Genomic DNA, 23279 nt, shown 5'->3' with positions numbered 1-23279 from the left:
CTCCTCATTGCACCATGCTAATACCACCCCTGGGAATTTTAATGCTGCATCAGATTTATGAGTTTACTAGCACGCTCACAGCAACAACCATTGCACGCACCTTCCACGCAAACATCTGCGTGTGAAGGTGCCGTATTTACAAGGTGGACTAAGCCACAAAAGTGGATTAACAGCACCTTGTAAATACGGCACAGGGCATTGCGCAACCGGAGCGTCACCAAAAGTGATGCTCCGGTGGCACTAGGGACTCTTAAATATGCCCCTGAGTGTCTTGTGTGAAAGGTTGGTCTACTGCTTAATGGCAAATTCATCATGCGTGATAACTGACACAAGTGGCATTAATGTTGCACTACCGGCACAATGTCACTAGCCTGTAATACAACTGTATCATCATTCTAATAATAGCCCATATTTAACCAAGCTGCACATTCCCCAGTGCCACATCTGGAAGGTCACAAAAAGCATGCAATGATCCATATTCAAGATCCTTACATCAACTCATGCCGATATGTTGCTGATATCATGTGTGCAAGGAAATGATACAAAGTTAGGGAGGAACAAGCTAATGGGGCAGACAATCCATAATGGTTGCACTGTCACCTCCAATTAGCCATGTGTGGGGCCTGCTACAGGCAGTTGAAAATGGAACCAAAGCATTGTATGCATTAGCTCCACCTGTGCTATGCTGCACTAGTCTCATCTTTCATGGTGCCAATGCATAATTGCACCAATGTCCATCATGGTGAATAGGAAGTCTAATTACATGCCACCATTGTGTCAGTGGCAGGGATAAGGAGCCTGCAAGGAAGTAGGTGGTATGGGTTAAAATCACAAAGGCCCAGATGTAATAGGAAATGATGGTGTTCCACTCAACTCCAAATGTAGCAGCGTTGTGCACCATCGCTTTCAAAATGCACTGATGGCCAGTAGTCAATAGAATACGGGGCACCCCTCTGTCACTCCCTGTGCCAGGGCTAAATTGGCTGACGTGGGCCAAAGCAGCAAGCAATGCACCTTAGTGCATGGGTGTCTGCGTTGAGAGGATAGATTATTTATGTGCAGGAAGGTGTCCCTTCCTGCATGTAAACAATTGTCTGTGGCATTTTGCTTCATCTATGTGTGCTGCATTCTGCAGCACACATAGAAAATGCAAAAAAACGGGGAGGGATAAAAGCGTTCCTCCTTGTTTTGCTATGCTAATGGCAGCCCTGGGGTGGGGTGGGGTGGGGTTAGTTTTTGGCACTGCCTCAAGTTTATGACGACTCGTAAATCTGAGGCTACATCAAAATCAATGGATGTTGCGGTGGAAAGCCTGCTGCAACACCCATTGCACGCCTGTCTGATGCAGAAAACTGAGTCGAAGGGGCCTTTATTTACAAGGAGGTATAACCCTACAAAAATGTACCATTACACCTCCCTGTAAATATAGAGCAGTGCTTTGCGCCACCGAAGCACCACGAAAAGTTACACTCAGGTGGCGCTAGGGGTACCTAAATATGCCCCAAACTACCTTGTGAGCTTGACCCATGTGTGATACACAATGCTACACATAGGGGGTCATTCTGACCCTGGCGGTAATTACCGCCATGGCGGAGGTCGGCGGTAGCACCACCAACAGGCTGGCGGTGCACCGCTGGGCATTCTGACCGCGGCGGTTCAGCCGCGGCCAGAAACAGAAAGTCGGCGGTGTACCGCCGACTTCCCGCTGCCCTTGAGAATCCTCCATGGCGGCGGAGCGCGCTCCGCCGCCATGGGGATTCTGACACCCCCTACCGCCATCCTGTTCCTGGCGGGTCTCCCGCCAGGAACAGGATGGCGGTAGGGGGTGCCGCGGGGCCCCTGGGGGCCCCTGCAGTGCCCATGCCAATGGCCAATGGCATGGGCAATGGCATGGGCACTGCAGGGGCCCCCGTAAGAGGGCCCCATGAAGAATTTCAGTGTCTGCTTTGCAGACACTGAAATTCGCGACGGGTGCAACTGCACCCGTCGCACCTTCCCACTCCGCCGGCTCCATTCTGAGCCGGCGTCCTCGTGGGAAGGGTGTTTCCCGCTGGGCTGGCGGGCGGACTTTCGGCGGTCGCCCGCCAGCCCAGTGGGAAACCCAGAATGACCGCTGCGGTCTTTTGACCGCGGTACGGTCTTCTGGCGGTTCCCGCTTGGCGGGCGGCTACCGCCGCCCGCCAAGCTTAGAATCACCCCCATAATGTACAACTGCAACCTTGGGTCAGTAACATGTCACTGAGCTTCCAGTAGCAAATAAATGATGTGCCATGTCAACAGTCACAACAGTCTAAAATTGACTTAACACTATCTCAGTGCAGAGGATGATGGCTTACCTCTTGCCGACCTGCCTGTCCTGGATTTTACAGATGACATGGATAACCAGCTGCCAACCATCAATGAAGAGACTCTCCAAGATGTCCTAGGATCCCTCCAGACACCAACTCCAGTTGCAGGGGGGACACACAGCATTGCGGGGTCTCCACATGAACCACCCAGCTACCAATACACACCACCAGCCAGTACTGACACAGCTATGGACTCCAAGAAGCCAGAGATCACTTTTCAGAGGACAGTGGTAGGAATCCAGCAGGAGCTGGCCAAGCAGGTGCGGGTGGGGATGGAGACCATGGCAGGCAGCCTAGAGGGAGTGCAGAAGTGCCTCAGTCCAATTAAGGACAACTCAGCTGTCATCAGAGGCACCCACTCCATGCTACGTGGACTACAGCAGTCCCTGGCCAACATAGCTGCTGTCATGAGGTAGAGGATACAACAATTGCCCTCCCAAACTGGCTGCAGCATTACAAACAACAGGCTGCGGGCAATGTAGAATACCCTGGAGTCATACAGTGGGAAGTGGCCTTCCTCAGGGAGAACATGGCTGCCTTCCACCATGATGTTGCTGTGGTGTTGAAAAATCAGCAGTTCCTCCTTGCTGCAGTGATGCCTTATGTGTTCCCACAAATGGCAGCTGCCGGGACCTTTGACTCCACATCTTTATCCCCTGATGTGTGTGTGGCTTCATCTACCTCCACAACAGCACCAACTGGGCATTGCATAGCATTTGAAAATACACTGCACCTGTAAATAAAACACTGTGTATACATGTAGCATTTCAACGTTTACTGCGATCCATCTACTCAGAAAATTGATTGCATTGGTGAATCCTTGTCAATGTGTACAGAACATCATTACATGAGTGCATTATTGTCAGACACAAAGCCACACACTATGATCCTAACATGGGAAATGTGAATGATGGTGTTGTGAGCTACAACTAACTTAGTGAGTACTCTATACAAATATTGAACAGATATCCTTTGAAGTTGACCTACACCATGTATGGCTTAGAACCAAGTCAATGGTAATTCACCCAGATGGGAGTACCAGTACAACTAATTTGCGTGGTACAGAAGAGGCTAACCTTATGAGTGATGGGCACCTGTCAGTGTTGCAGGACACAGTTCAACATTTGGCTGTTGTCATATGTGCCACACTTGCCAACAATGAAACTGTAAGACCCCTCCAATGACAGTTGAGGTTCCATACTTACCTGTCCAAGATAAAGTATACATACACAATGTGAATGGCTGGAACAGTGGGTGGCAAATGTATGGACTAGATGATATTATTTAGCAGCCAATATGACAGCTCTTTGGTCATAGAGGATGCACATGGTAATCCATGGAAATCAAGACAGTAAGCATAACCTAGGTCATTCCTCCAACTTGGCCAGTGTGCACACGAGAACCCCCAGACACTCAATCAACATGGAAAAAAAATAGTCTTATACAAACAGAATTTATTATAAATTATTATTAACTGCATACATAAATCTATCCTAAAAACACCCCTACACTAAACTAACAACTTAACTTACATCTATACCTATCTAACCTATTCTGAACTAATCTTACACATGTAACGCCACACTCTAAACATTGCCCCCCACCCCCTTAAGAGACAAGATACAAGTACGACAACATAAACTATGACAACAAATGTACTAACTTAACCTATATATATTTGGTATTTTTTATTTTTTTCCATAAATACCCCAACATGACCCCCCCAATAAAATAAGTACTAAAACCGACCCCCAAATATACTTAACCTAATCTATGCCAACCCTACACGACTACACTAACCTAACTCTACCCATCTAAAACCCAATCTGAAACTATTTACAACAAAAAAAGAGGAGAGGGAAGGAACAGGGAGGTAATGTGTATACCACATCACATTTTTTAAAGTTTCCGTTTGCAGTACTTTGCAAAGTTTGCAATTTTGAGAACTTTCCCTCTCTAACCTGTCTAATCTGGCCCTCACGGCTGCCATGTCCCTCCTCATGTCTCTTTCAAAGTTTGCACTCAAAACTGCAGCATGCGGCTGCACAGGTGGCTGGCTTATGACTGGTGGGGCAGATGTGGATGTGGTTTGACCCGCAGAGGCCCCCTGGACTCCTGATGGTGTTGGCAATTTTGGCTGCTTATGTGGTGGCTGCTGCGGAGGTCTCCATGTGTGAACACACGCCATGCCCCTGTGGCCTTTCCCTTATGGTACCTCCTTGACATCTGCTTGTACACGGCATCAACATCTATAATGTGGTGGTACCTGTCTGCCCTTTTGTGGAAAGCTCTATGTTCCTCAGGTGTCATATTGGCATCTGAAAAATGAGGAGAATCCATCTTAAACTAAATAATTGGGTGGAGGTAGAACGGACGTATAATGTACAATGCATCCGCAGATGACACATGCAGTCCACCACACTTTCCCCAACAATGACGTACTCCTAATCGAAGACTATTTCCTACCAGCCATCTACGGTATCATGTACATGTCACTGGGATGAAAGCTATCCATTGTTGACCTCAGGCCCCAGAGGTGAGTGGACCAACGCGTCCTTGCTCAACATATGTATTAACAAACTTGTCAGGATCACGTGGCCCTACAACTCTAGATTTCCTGAGTCCTTCTCAAGAAGTCATGTTTTCAGTCATGTGTCGTTTTTTTTAATGCATGATGGTCATGTGTCATATTTTATTCATTCTGAGTGAAAAGGCCTGTGGATGTGCGATCGACACTCAGGGGCCAGATGTCTTTTTACTTAAGAGAAAAGTATGGTTGAGGCATTTGCGTTCAAATCTTTTGATGCATGCCGGTCATGAGTTGTATTTCTTCAATTGTCCGTGAGCAGGCCTGTGGCTGTGCGACAGACGCTCAGGGGCGGGGCGGCTTTTTGCTGAAGAGAAAAGTATGAAGTCTAGGCGTTAACATAAAAAATGTTCACGCGTGACAGGAATGCATGGAAATTTGCTATGTTGGCCTTGAGTGCATCCAGATTCACAGAACATGTCACACGGACTATGCAATAATGTTGTCATTATGGTATGGCTACATGTTTGTGACTATCCCGTCATATCTTTTTGGTGATATTAGTATGTTCAACCTATATGTTTGCTTATGTGTCTGCTGCATGTGATGACTTACACATTGTGCACATGTGCATATGTAGCTACACTGTGTCCACATACATGTTAGCACATGTGCACTTTGAGTGTGCATATGTGTTCAAACACTTATTAGTTGGTGTACCACATTGTTATGTGTGATATGCAAATTTACATATACCAACAACACAATAGATAAGATGGCCTATGTCTAAAACATGGTAAGGCATATGACAGCCATGACAATTTGTACTCAGAGGATGCAGTGGACTAGGACTGGGTTGATATCATGTTACTCCTGGCAATTTGTATGTGCATGTGTGTGCACTCTGTGGCGTGTTGTTGGTTTAGCCTTCTTGATGCTCTGATACACGTGTGACATATAAATCCCCATGCATCTTAGTAGCAGGAGATAGTCTAAACACGTGTCAGTGAAGGTTGCTACATGCCCTGTGTGTGTAAAGATATGTGTAATGTTGTTTCTGTAACAAATGACCACAGTCACATGTTCATGGGATAGGAAACCTCACATATCTATTTTCCTGCATGGACACATGTTTGACTTTGACAAATGCCTGGGTAGTCACATCAGTGCCACGTATGTTTCTGTATGTCAGAACACATGTGAAGGTAATTTATTTATTTCAATGATCTTGTGGTGCACATGCACCTACATATGTGGTATGTTGCCTTTTGTCCATACTCCAATACACATTACCATGCGGTTCTCCCGCCAGGAACAGGATGGCGGTATGGGGTGTCGCGGGGCCCCTGGGGCCCATGCAGTGCCCATGCCAATGGCATGGGCACTGCAGGGGCCCCCGTAAGAGGGCCCCAAAAAGAATTTCAGTGTCTGCTTTGCAGACACTGAAATTCGCGACAGGTGCAACTGCACCCGTCGCCCCTTCCCACTCCGCCGGCTCAATTCTGAGCCGGCGTCCTCGTGGGAAGGGTTTTTGCACTGGGCTGGCGGGCGGCCTTTTGGCGGTCGCCCGCCAGCCCAGTGCAAAAGCCAAAATACCCTCAGCGGTCTTTCGACCGCGGAGCGGTATTTTGGAGGGGGGAAGTCTGGCGGGCGGCCTCCGCCGCCCGCCAGACTCAGAATGACCCCCTATGTTTGTTATGACTGTCACATACAATAGCATACCACTGTGTAGCAGTGTTGCAGTCTGGCATAGATGGCAGCCGAATAATCATCACTAATGTGGGATTTCTTATTCCAACACAAACCCATGGTTACATGTGAAGAGGCAGGTTTACGGAGCTCATAATTACTTAGTCCACTGTGTACATGCATCAGGCCCCTGACAATGTCATAAGTTTACGTAGCCAGAGCAGTGGTGTTAGGGTGTTTTGAGCGGGGATCTAGCCTCTTCATGATTGCTAATCAGCAGAGCAATGTACAGTTCCCTGCAGACAGACACATGCAAAATTGTGATCCAACAGACTGGGATATCATTTTTTCCTCTACGTTAATTGGTGTCAGCCTTCCCCTACCATGTACAGAGGACTGGCTACTTGCACGTATTGGACATGTCTCATCATTTGATGCCCTTGGTAATTTCCATGGGCAGCTTGGTTAGGGGTGTATCTCTGTTGTGACTTCTATTTTGGGAATATGCCAAGGAGCAGATGGTGTTACCTGTCACTACCTCCTGTCATGTTGGAATGCGATGGGCAACTACCCGGTTATGGTAGTGGCAAACATGACAGGTTTATGTACTGACCTCGGCACATTCTCTGTACATATGTTGGGTGTTCACATGCAGGCACTGATGTGTTGCTCAATCAGTATTGGTCTATGTGTGTTCCTTCTCCACGTTTTCCCACATTACTTGTAAGGTATCTTTTGTGTCCTATATCGCTGCCATTTATTAGGTTGCTTACACTTCTACAACAACATTGTGTTGTCATACATGTACAGGATGCAACGTGTGACTTGTGTAAATTGTAGATGAACACATCTTCTACTATTGGCTACATGATAGTTACCATCCCATTGCCGTTATCTGTGAAATGTAATAAGTGCCATACACACATGACATTACACCAACCACAGCACTTGTGTTGTCTCAAAGTGACCTCCCATGTTGTATTTCAAAGTATCTGTGGGTATCTCTCAGCTGTCCATCCACATCCACAGCTGAACATGGGTATGCATTTATTCCTGCATGCCACAACCTGTGTAACTCTTTCCATGACTTAATGATGTTGATGTGTGAAATCATCTCAGTGCTGCTTTTTTCATTAGCCAAATGCAACATATATGGTTATTTCTACTCTTACTCATTTTATGGATGGGTCTCTGACATTTTTGGACATTGCTGGACATATCTGCATATCCCATACCTGATTGCCATGTTGTAGCTCAAAACATTTTTGGAATAATTTATAACTGTTGGTACCTTGCTCTTCGTCTGGCATGTGAATGACAAAAAGTGGTGTGTATTGTTATGTGCTGTGTGATGTTGTTATACAGAGCATACTAGGTAACCATGCTGACACATGTTAACCATTGTTAGTATTAGCAAACCGTTTGCTACCTAGGAAATAAACCCATACTCCAGTCTTCACATGTGTATCTGGAATTGTTGTAGGCATGTGTCAAGACAGCAGATTTGTGTGACAAGTGTGCATCTTATTTACATAGGGAGTGTAACACACTCTGCCTACATTCCACCCAGACAATAATGTGGTGGTGCATTATCCCATTTAATTCTTTGATCCTGACAATGGGTCATATGTATTGATAGTGATTATGCACCCATTTCTGCTTCATTTGTCTGTCAACCTACAGTGCACTCCACAGCCAACATGTGTGCGACCTTAGAGAGGTACTACCCAGCCTCTGTCAGAGTTGTGCCCAATGGCAGTGCCAGGACATAATCCCATAGATACACAGTGCAGGCTCTGCCTCTAATATTGGTTACAAACCCTGTAGTTACTGAAGGAAATAGTTACCATTGATGTCCCCCCCTTGTCACACATGTAGGAGTGCAGGCGAAGCAGTAATTCCCCTGAGATGTGACAGTGTTCAGTTCCCACATTATTTAAACATCATTTCATTTGAGCACAGCCCTTATCTTAGGGTACCAGGATGTATGCCCTCTTGCATACATCCTGGTAGGCGTGGTGATGATGCGGGGATAGGGGTAGTAATTAACACATTGGCCAGTAGACTGCACATTACATGGTGTGGTGCATGGATCTCAGCCTTCAAGAGACACATGCCTGTGAATTGGGTGTCACTGATATGTGAAATGGAGTCAGTAGACCCTCTTACATCACAAACAATGTTGCTACAATTTTTGTAACTATTGTGTTTCTTTCCTGCTCTATGAGGTTTGAGCTACATTCCAATGGTATGTGTAGTGGAAAATGAGTAGACCAAGGAGATTCAGGTGCTAAGTATTTTATTGGTGCTATTTACAATCTGATGATGATTGTACAGTCACTATGTGTAAATGTTCTGTGCTTTGTAGAGTCTCCTGTGAACTCCTGCAGCAGTGTTATGTTGTTCTCCCTCCAAATGTGCTGCACCATAGTCATCATCCTCCTCGTTGGGGACATCAACCAGTTTATCCCAGGGAACATTAGTCCATATACATATATTATGCAGGATTGCACATGACAGTATTATCTTACATTCCAGTGGTGGAGCATACAACAGGCTTCCTCCTGTCAGGGCCAGGCACCTGAACCTTGACTTCAGAAGCCTAAATGTCCTCTTCACCACATTACGTGTTCTTCTGTGCCCTTCAGTGTATGTACGCTCTTCCGCCGTTGTGAGATTGGCAAATGAAGTCATAAATCATGGCTGTATGCCGTAACCTTGTTCGGCTGCAAAGGAATGAGAGAAGATGTGTTGGTAAAGCTTGATAGTGTTTTGGAATATACCGCGGCAGTTGTGAGTTGTAGGTGGAGTGGTGACTCAGGCTTGCTTCTAGTATGGTGTATGTTCCTGTTTTTTTGTGAAATGGTTTAATAGGTCTTTGTTATGGGACATGACAATCTTGGGTTGTGGCTCAGAGACCTGGGAGTTGTCAAATTAAATCCAAACTGATGGTTAAACCATTGCAAAGATGTATTGTGTAGTCCATATTTGCCGCAGTGTCCTATTGTTGGATGTAACCTACCACCTCCTTGCACCACATTGGTGTCATATGTAGAGACACCATGGTAGCCCTACAAAGCCAACCTCTGGCCTCCATGTTACCATGTGGCACTACCCATGCAGTGCAACACTTTGTGACCCTTTGTGGCATATAATGGTTGATAGTGGAATTGTGGAATATGTAGACATCATTGACACTGCCAAGATATTTGGCTAGGATGCTAGTGAAGGTGGTCCACAATCGCCTGCACATTGATCGAATGGGTGTGCTTGCAGTTCCTGTATAGATGCTTGGTTCCTGCAGGTGGCACCAGTTGGGCATGGGTGCAGTCCATTGAATCCCAGCACATGAAGGGAAGCCAGCAATTAGGTACAAACCTTGATTGGTCTCCTGCTGCAGTTGCTGGGTATTTGGGAAGCAGATGTGGTGGGATGTGGTGCATCTGATTGCGTCCAGGACCTTAGGAAGGAAGACCGAGAAGGATAGCTGGGAGATACCACCCACTTGTGCTCCCGTAGTCTGAAAAGATCCAGACAGCAGCATATGGAGGACAGCAAGGAGTTTGTTCATGAATGGAATATTTGTTGGAGTTCCCATCCCTGCAGTGATGTCTGGTGCAATGTGGTGCAGCAGGCGTACAATGGACTCCCGGTTGAGTGGGTACGTCCTGATCACATCTTGTTCCCTGAGCCCAAGAATGGTTGTACTCTGTCTGAAGATCCTCTCCTCCCTTCTGAGCTGCCTTTGTGCTGCTGTGGTGGTGTTTGAGGTTGCTGTAGTGGTGGTGGTGGGACCTGCTCTCTTTGCTGAGATCTGTGGCATGTGCCAAGCTGGAGCATTACCACTTTCATGTTGTCCTGGAGGTTGCAAATGATCCTTCTGTGTGTTTTTCTTAAGTGGTGGTGTGTGGGCCTCTTTTAATGCCTGGTCTGACCAGGTTTTAAATTTTTATGATAATTGGCATTATCGTAATTTTTTAGGTCCGCTTCCTTAGTGTGCGTCGTTTATGCATTGGGAGGTAAATATGGCACTAAAGGGCTTGCATAATTTATGAAAAGTGAATGCCTACCTTGCATATCATTGTTGCAATGTGACGCAAGGTTGGTTCTCGCTTCCAGAAAATTATGCTAACTCATATATTTTGATGCTAAAGGGGTCTAACGTATAAATACAGGGTTAAGTTAGCGCCTCTTTAGCGTCATGAAAAATTACTCTAAGGTGGTGCTAACTTTACATAAATATGAGCCTTAGGGGGTCATTCTGACCCTGGCGGTCATGGACCGCCAGGGCCAACGACCGCGGAAGCACCACCAACAGGCTGGCGGTGCTTCCGGGGGCATTCTGGCCGCGGCGGTAAAGCCGCGGTCAGAAAAGGGAAGCCAGCGGTTTCCCGCCGGCTTCCCGCTGCCCCAGGGAATCCTCCACGGCAGCGCTGCAAGCAGCGCTGCCATGGGGATTCCGACCCCCTTCCCGCCAGCCTGGTTCTGGCGGTTCTCACCGCCAGAACCTGGCTGGTGGGAACGGGTGTCGTGGGGCCCCTGGGGGCCCCTGCAGTGCCCATGCCACTGGCATGGGCACTGCAGGGGCCCCCTAACAGGGCCCCACATTGATTTTCAGTGTCTGTGTGGCAGACACTGAAAATCGTGATGGGTGCAACTGCACCCGTCGCACACCAGCAACTCCGCCGGCTCCATTCGGAGCCGGCTTCCTCATTGCTGGTGCTTTCCAGCTGGGCGGGCGGCCTTTTGGCGGTCACCCGCCAGCCCAGCAGGAAAGTCAGAATGACCGCCGCGGTCTTTTGACCGCGGTACGGTCTTCTGGCGGTTCCCGCCAGACCGGCGGCTTCCGCCGCCGGCGGGGGTCAGAATGACCCCCTTAGTGTCCTGAAGGAGGCACCTGCTCTCGTGGCTGGGTCGACTGGCTGCAGTGAAGATATAAATACACAGAAAGAGAGCAAGGGAAGCAAGGCTAACCCACACCGCCTCCCAAAAGAAACTAAGTAATCACAAAAGGTGTGGGGTAGTAAGAACAGGGGGTAAGACTGGGTTAGTCTTTAACCAGTTCCTGGTTGCATTAGGTTGCTTGATAGGGAGTGCTGTGTTGCCCTACAGGAGTAGCAGGGGATTTTCCTTTACGGACTAGGTGGTCTCATACACATAATAGTGTCTTGCTTCATCATATGACCACCTAGCCCCACCTAAGTAAGATGATACTACTCAGGCGGACTCGACCTCTGGTTAAAAGAACCAGAGGGAGTGCTGAAATTGAATTGTCTGGATAGTTACAGTGATCCAGAGGGGGTGAATAATAAAATTACCTAACATGTCACCGTGGCTCTTGTTAGTTTTAATGGTGGTGCATGTTGGTAAGACTAAAACTAAGGGGGAAGGCTCGTTAGAGGATAATGTCTCTTGGAGTCTAAAACCTGTAATGAGTACGGTGCTCAAAGTGAAAGTGTGTGTCCAAGTGGGTGACCAGAGCGGCCTGGCTCCGGCACGTAGGTACCCCCCATGGTATTCCCTTTGGTGTGAGTGTGACTACAAGGGAAACCCCCCCCCAGGTTCTAGCCAGACCAGAGGCAATACGCCCCCAGCTCCGGGGCCTACCCCACCGTGAACTACCTGTTCAGGTAGGACACACACTTTCACTTTGAGCACCGTACTCATTACAGGTGCTCCGACCCTGACGAATGCCCCTGACCCACCAGCACTTAGTGAGGGCAGAAACATGTTGGTCATGTTCAACCCCTTTTAGACTCCAAGAGACATTATCCTCTAACGAGCCTTCCCCCTTAGTTTTAGTCTTACCAACATGCACCACCATTAAAACTAACAAGAGCCACCGGTGACATGTTAGGTAATTTTATTATTCACCCCCTCTGGATCACTGTAACTATCCAGACAATTCAATTTCAGCACTCCCTCTGGTTCTTTTAACCAGAGGTCGAGTCCGCCTGAGTAGTATCATCTTACTTAGGTGGGGCTAGGTGGTCATATGATGAAGCAAGACACTATTATGTGTGTGAGACCACCTAGTCCGTAAAGGAAAATCCCCTGCTACTCCTGTAGGGCAACACAGCACTCCCTATCAAGCAACCTAATGCAACCAGGAACTGGTTAAAGACTAACCCAGTCTTACCCCCTGTTCCTACTACCCCACACCTTTTGTGATTACTGCAGTGAAGATATCACTGCTCCTGAAACTGCTCTATGTCATGTTGACCCTGCTCCTGTAGCTTCCTCCCTCCATTCTTACCAAAATGCAACAATTCATTGATGATTTTATCTGGGGGTGGCAAAAAGGTGCTGATTGTGAGAAAGTACATCTATCTTGTGGACTGGGCATTCCATGCTTAAAGAAATACTATCAGGCTGCTCAACTGGGGTATATGATAGAATGGGCCAGACCCCGCACGGAGAAGCTCTGGTGCTTCATTGACCAAGCAGTGGCAGACATCCACATCTGAAAATTACCCGGGTTACCTAAGCCTCATAGGCCACCCGGAGACTACATTTCGCCTGTCCTGCGAGTCACCATGGGAGTCTAGGACGCTGTCCAGGCCAGTCATAATCTATGGTCTTGCATCTTGCCCCTGACTCCCTTTATAGGCAATCCAGAGTTTTCCCCAGCAGCACGAGGTGTCTCCTTTGTCACTTGGCAGGTGGCGGGTTATATGAGGCTGGGAAATGTCTTTGACATGGAGGGCATCATGGATTTTCCGCAACTTCAAACCCATTACGGCTTCTCCTCAAATGTTCGGTGGCAATACATAGCATTGAGGCATTGGCTACTACAGCCAAATATCCACCTTCATGCAGGCTGTCCTCTGACCCGTTCTGAAAAGTGGCTGATTAACTGCTCAGTTGACAAGCGCACGCTCTCAGATACCTATAAATTCCTTAGTACTCCCATAGAACCCTGCAAGTCCCTGGTGCAAAAACACTGGGAACTACATTCTCCTGGGCCTACCGAATCCACTCACATACCCCTACAATTGCCAAGGGGGCTGGCGATAACACTTGCACTGGAAGAGGCAAAACAAACCATACTGGCATGCTGGTGCACATATCAAAAATCAACACACCTGAATTGGCTCTACAAATTGTGGAACCTCCTGGGTATGGAACAGTTAACTGCTTGTGTGACGTAAGCACTGCCACGGTTTGAAAAAGCATGGGGAGACTGCATACATTTTCTGTCCGATGAGTTTAGAGAACTAACAAGTCCCACCTACTGACGCATGTTGGGTCTCACACGAGCTCTACACACAAGCTCCTTATTTAGAGTGGTGGCACCCGCCACAGCTCTTTTTCATAGCCTAAGGTTTCAGGACAACATCTATGAGAATTACTAAGGTTCTTTATTGTCCTCTTCCCTGTTCCCAGGGTCTCAACCTGTTCCTTTCCCCACATCTCACTCCCTTTATCTAATATGTGTTTTATCCCACCAGCCATTGGATGTAGGTGGACGTATGTTGTATTCCCTTGTTATTCTAATACACAGATTTAAACCAGAAAAGTACAGATGATAAAACATTCCATAATATAACAGCATTATGAAATTCTAAACATTCAATAAAATAAAAATAAAATCAGTTATATTCATAAAAGTCACTACATAAAAAGCAAGCCAGTGGTTGATTACAAGCTATCACATAAGTAGTTAAAAAAGCTAAAAACAACATCAAATCCTAAAAGACCACTAATACAAGGGTGGATATGTTACAACAAACCGTATTTTTTTCTAAACCCATGTGAAAGGGGAACAAAAGTTCCCACAGTCAAGCAAATCTTCTAGCTCTCCAGCCTTTGCAATCACTCAAAACCCTCCTTATGGGAGTTTGTATTAAAATAGCAAAAAATAAGGGGCAGAATACAATAAAGTGCACAGTGCTTTGAACGGCAGAGTTAATGCAGCGACATCTGGACAGTAGTTCTCCCCAGACAATGTCCTGAGGAAAGGCAACAATCAAGTGCAGTAGTCTGAAACGTAATCAAGCTAAATAAAACCTAAGGTTCCCATTCAAGAGCCAATAAAGATAAGGTTTACAGCTATTTGTCAAACTAATTGGGTTATAAGCGCGGCTTACAGGCAGCTTATCAAAGGACGCTTGGTGGGATTTGCTGTGTCTATACCAAAAAGTCTCTTTTACTCTAGGGATTGCCCTAGAGTCAATACTTGCCCAATTTTCAATGCAATCCTGCAGGATCAGCTCTCGTAATTCTTACTTTGCATATCTAATTCAGGATATGTTAAGGGCACTGGTCAGAGAAAGGTAGTCTTCCAATATGTCCTTTGAGAGTTGGTTATCAGGGTTCCCCCAAATCCTTAACCATGAAAGCAGTGGAGCCAGTTTACTCTTGTCCCTTACTAGTCTTAAGCCCAGCTCTGAAAGACACATAAAAGCTGGCCACAACTGGGGAACAGACAGCATCCTACAAGCAAACCTATTTTCTATTTGCTGGATTGGCCTTGGACCTATATAACCCATACCCTTCCCCCATAGGTTGCCACAGAGACATATTTACTCTGACAAATTTCCCTCAGTTCTTTAATTGATTTGTGGGCCAAACTTCTTGCAAATTAGAACACCGCCTCCACTACTTTGATGTAAACTAAGACAGTTTAGTCTTTGGTCAAAAGAAAGCCCCAGATAGTTAAATCACCTCATCCTATGAATTTCTGCCCCCCTCCAAAAACAAAGTTCTAGTTTTCACATTTCTAGGACCTAAACTCATTATAAATGATTTTTGTAGATTTGTTTTGAGATCAAGGCCCCCCATGAAAGCGTAGAAGCTGTCTAATAGTAGCTGGAGACCATTAGCCATCCGCACCATTAGTATGGCGTTGTCTGCATACAGTAGCACAGGCAGGGTTCTTGTCTTCAATCTAGGGAGATTATTTTCTATCCTGGTCAAATGGGATTCTAAATCATTGATATACATGAGGAACAAAAGAGGTGCCAAGACACACCCTTGTTTCACCCCTAGATGTGACCTTATATTTTTTGTAGGTTCTCCATCTCCACCATATTTATTTAACTCTAATAGTAGCATTCCAGTACATTCTTTGTGAGAGCCTAATTATGCCTAGTACAATCCCTATCCAAGCTGTACAGTCCCACAGCTTCCTCCTATTCACCAAGTCAAAGAAAGAAGATAGGTCCATAAACACAAGGTGGATGAAACCTCGCCTCACCTTGACATATTTCCCCTATGGTCAGTTGCAGATTTAGGCACTGCTCTACAGTGACAATCCCTAGACTAAATCCGTTCTGAGCATTGGACAGAGACTGATTCTCCCTCCATTCAGGCTTTAAGTGTAGTGGCAAGGACCCTTCCCAAATATTTCAGGGAACTATCCAGAAGGGATATGGCATGGTAACAAGCCGGGGAATTCTGATCCCCCTTCTTCAATATGGGGACTAGTATGGCTTCAGACCATGATGGAATTAGGTCTCCTTTAATTGATGCTTTGATTTGATTTAACACATGCTTTATTCGATCGATCGATCATCAAATTGAATATACAATAAATAGTAATAAAATCAGGAACATATAAACATAAATACATAAAATACAGTTCAGTTAAAACCCTCAACAGTACACAGTGCAACTACAAACCCCCCCTCTACAATTCGTAAGAAGTAAAAATTGTCCACTCATATTTAAGACACAGTCCTGATAACGGAATTGCGTATACCCCAACCCTCGGGTAGGTCGCTTCCCCGTTGCTGCAGCGCCACCTGCCCAGGCCCCTGCCAGGTTGTCCTAGAATTATTATTTCCTCCTCTGACACTCCTGTCTTTCTTTTCTTCTCCTCCTCTGACGCTCCTGTCTTTCTTTTCCTTACCTCCTCTGACGCTTCTGTCTTTCTTTTCTTCTCCTCCTCTGACGCTCCTGTCTTTCTTTTCCTTACCTCCTCTGACGCTCCTGTCTTTCTTTTCTTCTCCTCCTCTGACGCTCCTGTCTTTCTTTTCCTTACCTCCTCTGACGTTCCTGTCTTGTTTCTCTGACGTTTTTCTGACGTTCCTGTCCTCATTTTTCTGACGTTTTTCTGACGTTCCTGTCTTTGTTTTTCTTTGCCCCTCCATTCCTGAGCGCTTCTTTCCCGCCGCTGCCACCCTTGCGGCCCTGCCACCCGCCTCCCAGCCTCCTCCCCCCCTTCCTTTTTATGGTGCCCGCTGCGCCCCCACCGCATTCAAAGCACCCGACTAAGATACAATGCCACCTCCTTCTACGCCCTCAACACCGGACGAACAACCAACTGCTACCAAGCCAGCCCTAAACCAACCCATGGACCCTTCACCTGCCAAGCCTGCAAATACACATTCCACCGAACCTGCAGAGCACTCACCGGTCCTCGCAACAACAACCACCTCAAGTGCATACTCCTCAACACACGCTCCGTCCACACGCACACCATCGAACTATGGGACCTCCTGGACACAACAACACCAGACATCACCTTCATCACAGAAACCTGGTTGAACGCCTCCTCGGCTCCAGACATCGCCGTAGCCATCCCCGACGGCTACAAGATCGCCCGGAAGGACCGCGTCAACCAAACCAGCGGAGGAATCGCCATCATCTACAGGAACACCATCAACATCACGACCACCACCGAAGACACCCCCCTCACCGCCGAACACATACACTTCCAGATCCACACCGACCCCGAAACCACCCTCAGAGGAACACTCGTCTACAGACCCCCGGGCCCACGCACCCAATTCAGTGAAACCATCACAGACTTCATCAGCCCGCACGCCCTAGCCTCACCAGAATACATCCTCCTCGGGGACCTGAACTTCCACCAGGAGAAAAACAACGACAACAACACCACCACCCTGCTCGACAACCTCACCAACCTCGGACTCAAGCAACTGGTGAGCACCCCACCCACACCGCTGGCCACACGCTCGACCCCATCTTCTCCGCCAGCAACCAATCTCCTTCAGCCACTCCTCCGAACTACACTGGACCCACCACAGATGCGTCCACTTCCCCTTCAAACGGGGGACTCACCACCATCGCACACAACAAATCCCCCGCAGATGATGGAGCAAAATCTCCACAGAGCAGCTCCTCTCAACACTGAACCAAAACCCACCAGCCATCACCACTGACGCCAACAACGCAGCCCACAGCCTCACACAGTGGATCACCAACTGTGCCGAAAACCTCGCACCACTTAAAAGCCACCCAAGCGGGACCAGCATCAGGAAACCCCCATGGTTCACGGACGCCCTCAAAGAATTCAAGAAATCTTGCTGTACCCTCGAAAAAACCTGGCGCATGGAACGCACCACAGAAAACATGACAGCCCTCAAGATCGCCACCCGTGAACACCACCAGCTGATCCGCTCCACCAAAAGGAAATCATTCAAAGAGCGACTAGACAACAACACCCACAACAGCAAGGAACTCTTCAACATCGTCAAAGAGCTCTCCAACCCCAGCGCCAGCTCCAACGTCATCACACCCTCACAAGAGCAACTCCCTCGCTATGTTCTTCCACCGAAAGATCGCAGACCTACACGACAGCTTCGGACCCCAGACCCCACCCCCCACCACCAAACCAACAGCCCCCACCACTACACTCAACGCCTGGACCCCTATCAGCTCAGAAGAGACCAGAAGCATCATGAACGCCATCCACTCCGGCTCCCCCTCAGACCCTTGCCCCCATCACATCTTCAACAAAGCCGACTCCGTCATCGCCCCCCATCTCCGGAACATCATCAACAGTTCGTTCTCATCAGCCACCTTCCCCGAGAGCTGGAAACACGCGGAAGTCAACGCCCTCCTAAAAAAACCACGGCTGACCCCAATGACCTGAAGAACTTCCGCCCCATCGCTCTTCTCCCCTTCCCGGCCAAGGTCATCGAGAAGACTGTCAACAAGCAGCTGACCGCTTTTCTTGAAGCTAACAACTCGCTCGACCCTTCCCAATCTGGATTTCGGGCCAACCACAGCACAGAAACCGCCCTCATCGCAGTCACCGACGACATCAGAACTCTGATGGACAACGGAGAAACAACTGCCCTCATCCTCCTGGACCTCTCAGCTGCCTTCGACACCATGTGCCATCGCACCCTAATAACTCGCCTCCGCACCACTGGAATCCTAGGACAGGCCCTAGACTGGATCATCTCGTTCCTCTCCGACAGAACCCAGAGAGTCCACCTCCCTCCCTTCTACTCAGTACCCACCGAGATCATCTGCGGTGTACCCCAAGGTTCCTCGCTCAGCCCAACCCTCTTCAATATCCACATGAGCCCCCTTGCCGCCATCGCACGCAAACACAACATCAACATCATCTCCTACGCCGACGACACCCAGCTGATACTCTCCCTCACCAAAGACCCAACCACTGCCAAAACCAACCTACAGGAAGGAATGAAAGACATCGCGGAATGGATGAAGCTCAGCCGCCTAAAACTGAACTCAGACAAGATGGAGGTCCTCATCCTTGGACAATCCCCTTCCGCCTGGGACGACTCCTGGTGGCCCACGGCTCTGGGCACCGCACCAACCCCCTCGGATCACACACGCAACCTCGGATTCATCCTGGACCCCCTCCTCACAATGACCAAGCAAGTCAACACCGTCTCGTCATCATGCTTCAACACCCTACGCATGCTCCGAAAAATCTTCCGATAGATCCCCGCCGAAACCAGAAAGACAGTTACCCATGCCCTCGTCACAAGCCGACTGGACTACGGAAACACCCTATACGCAGGTACCACCGCAAAGCTTCAGAAACGTCTACAACGCATACAAAACGCCTCCGCACGCCTCATCTGACATCCCTCGCCACAGCCACATATCCGCCCACCTGAAACACCTACACTGGCTCCCGGTCAACAAGAGGATCACCTTCAGGGTCCTCACCCACGCAGACAAAGCACTCCACAACATGGGCCCGAATACCTCAACAGCCGACTCTCGTTCTACACGCCCACCCGTCACCTCCGCTCAGCTAGCCTCGCCCTCGCCACCGTCCCATGCATCCGCAGTACCACCGCCGGAGGAAGATCATTCACCTACCTGGCAGCCAAAGCATGGAACTCCCTGCCCGCACACCTAAGAACAACCCAGGACCATCTCGCCTTCAGGAAGCTCCTCAAGACATGGCTTTTCGAGCAACAGTAACCCCCCCTCCCCCCCTTTCCAGCGCCTTGAGACCCTCTTGGGTGAGTAGCACGCTCTATAAATGCATTGATTGATATACGCCATGCTGCTAGCAAATACTTGCTGACAGCATGTATTAAAATCGTAGAGTGGTGACTTTTTAAAATCCTCAAGGCAGAAGCACAATCTCTTATTCCCATTTCACGGCAAATGTTACAAATCCACTTAGACCTGGGAAAAGAATAAGCTGGGAGAAAGAACATAAAATGATGAACTGTTTCAGGTGTTATGCCACAAACAGGACATTTATCTGTAACTGTTTTTGTACCCCATCTACACACCAACGACTTCAATGGCAGCGACCCAAAGCGGAATCTGGCATATAAGCTTTTGTCTAAAATGTCGGGAATAATGTCTAGATATGTTTCAAATTGCGGATACCACTTAAAATCTGTGAAAAGGTTTGTTAAGCAACTGTAAGCTCTGTGGGTGATATAATCGTTGCATACGTAGGACCAGTATTCACGCTTCAATACTTTAGAATGGGCTTTTTCCAGTTTGTGGGGTTTTTCCCAAAAGTCTCTGAGTCCTAGGTTATTAAACCATCTAGATACATGTTTAACCCAGGGAATAGTGGTTGAGTTGGAGCACTTTAACAGATCTAGGAGTGAGGTCTTGTAAATATCCAATTCTGGTACGGTCCATAGCCTTATCCAATATAAAAGTGGTCTTAAAATGATTAAATCAGCTATACGTCTCAGGCCCAGATCTAAAAACAACGGTATCAGTGGAGTGCTTGGAGGACAGGCACATAGAGACCTCGCAAAGCTAATTGATGCTTTAAAAACATTAGTTAAAATGGGAGCCCAAAGAAGTTCAGTTTCTTTGAAGAGGTCCAGTGGAACCCTGTTGGGTCCTGGAGACTTCCTCGCCGGACTGCTCCTAATGGCAGCAATAACATCAGCAATATCTATCATGTCACTCAAAGCCTTGTATGTTCCTGTGCTGTAACTGTCATCACAGTGGTTGATTTACCACCTTCCAGAAAGAGGCACTGTCCCTCAACCTCAATGCCTTGTCCAACTCTTCCCAAGCAGCCCACCTCAGCTCAGATTTTCTAGCCTTCAAAGTGACTGAGTATGCCCTGCAAGCTTGAACTATCTCTTCCTTAACAAGGGGATTGGTAGATAGGGATGCTTTCCATTTTTTGTGGGCCACAGTGCACTCATGGTTGGGGGTGGTTTGGCATCCTGCTTCTCCTCAAGCCACTAGCAATTGCCACACATAGAGAAGTGAAAGCCTCAGCAATCAATGTAAAGGATTCCTCTGCCGAAGTCAATATTGGGAAGCATTGCAAATTATCTTTGACCAAATTGGCTAAGAAAGCCCCCTTGTCCCGAGAATTCCATTTAACTCTTAGCCCCTTTTCCTTGACTTAGACAATGGTCGTAGTCGGGTTACCTGGTTCACTTCATTGGTCCCCAAATATGGGTCTGTGGTCAATGACAGAGGGTTGTGATCACTGATGCATGAGACTTTAACCTCCTTACTTTTTATTATGTTGGGCAGGTCTTATGAAATAATAAAAATTCAATCTCACTTACCTTGGAAGACCCCTATATGTAGAAAGGGATGAAATGTCTGCCATATATACTTTGGCAAAGATCAGATTTCTAGCTATCATAAACCCTACTTATATAATCCCCAATTGGAGAATGCTGAAAGTGAAGGGAGCCAATACCATCCTTATCCATTTCTAAGTTATTTACTTTTGTGCCCAAAGAGTGATCAATCTCTGCTTTTTAGCAGTGATTGGGTAGATAGAAAACGATTTTTTTGCTATTTGCATGGTTGCCTGGCAAAGTAGATTATTTCTGATATTTAGCACGTTGCGGTTAAGTAGCAAAGGAAATGCACTTTTTACAAGAAATTGACTAAATTGCTGCTACCCTTATTTTCTAAAAATGATGGATTGTGTCATGCTTTGAACAGATTGTGCTGCACTTAGTTATATTTTTCCTCAAACAAAGTTCAAAACTGTCTTTATCCGTATTTAGCACTGCACTGACTGAATAGTATTTCAGCCCTTACTTTCTGAAAAATGGTAAAAGGTATTATCAGATTTTAAATGCTGGGATCACACTGATTTGGTGGATGAGTACATTTTACTACAGCTGGGTCTGCATGAATCTCTATTTGTCTGTGGCAACAGAATTAATTTTAGGTTATTGATCAACTACTGCAGACTTGGGTGTGTATTGTAGATTGCTTTCTGTGCTGTTCTAGTCCTACTTTCTAGGTTTTTCCACCCTGATGGCTGCCGGCCTTTTTCTCCACCTACCCTTCACCTCTTAGGCCATTAGACTAGGCTTCGCCCTATCACAAAAAGTCCTTATGTTATGGTGGGACCTCCCAACCAAGCTTTCACAGATCAATGTAACCTTCCCAAGGCATCGAGGGCAAGCATCTAGTCAAAGTCAGGGGGTGTTAGGGCTCTGATAGGCCCTTAAATCAGAATGTCTGTTGTTCTGTGTTCCTCAACTGTGCTTTGAGACTGTAATAATGACATCTGAGAATAGAACACAGAAAGAGGTTTAGATCTGGACCCATGGCCAAACACAGAGTGAAATGAGAATACCCAAGAAACAAAAGTAAACAATTCCTGAGCATTTGCTATTAAACAAGAATATTGGTGCCAGTGGTGAGGTCTTTTTGACTGCACTGACATTCTAAACTTTCAGGATATGTGGTGTTGTTAATGTAGACTGAGGTAAACCTCTTATAGCTTCTTTCACTTTGTGAAGCCAAACAATACAGCCTATGATGTTTAGGCATCTGAATAAGACAAGACTGAGTGCAAGCCATCACCATATTATCTACTGTGAGATGGCCTGAGCTAAATTGTCCTACAACAACCTGAACAAACAAAACAGACATCTGGCACTCTGGTTCAGAGACAGGTTCTTGAGGATTAAAGACAATAAACAAATCGTACTGTTGTGATCGGACCACATACACCATTGTGCCCACTCAATACCCCTCCCTATCACAAACCATTGAATGCCTGATTTTAGACCCCTGGTTTGTGATCTCTGGCCACAGTCTTTGATTAGGTAACATGATATGTAGGTAGTATTGTATAATGTCAATGCAAAATTGAAAAGTAATTTGGTGGAATTATGGTTGGCACCTTGCTCCCTGTTGTATGGACACTCAGGTCCCAAATCACAAAGAAAAATCTTTGTGTGTAGTAGTAAGTGTGCCCATAGCTACATCTAGGTACTATTACAAATGTTGCCAATTAAATAAATACCCTGAAAACATTATGTGCACATTGACGTGTGTCATTCTGAACCCATCCATGTAGGACAATTCAAGGGTTTACTAGTGTATGCCTGAAACTATGCATGTAATGTTACCACATTATAATTTTGTAAGTAGAATCTTAAGCAGTGCACATATACACCACACAATATTTGGAATGACTGGAATTGGAAAATATCCACACCTGACCACAGACACACATAATAGACAGCAATAAAAAATGGAAGTGCATAAGTACCATCAAATATCACAAC

This window comes from Pleurodeles waltl, chromosome 9, assembly GCF_031143425.1.
Source record: "Pleurodeles waltl isolate 20211129_DDA chromosome 9, aPleWal1.hap1.20221129, whole genome shotgun sequence".
Taxonomy (NCBI): domain Eukaryota; kingdom Metazoa; phylum Chordata; class Amphibia; order Caudata; family Salamandridae; genus Pleurodeles; species Pleurodeles waltl.
Note: the sequence above shows the minus strand (reverse complement) of the source record.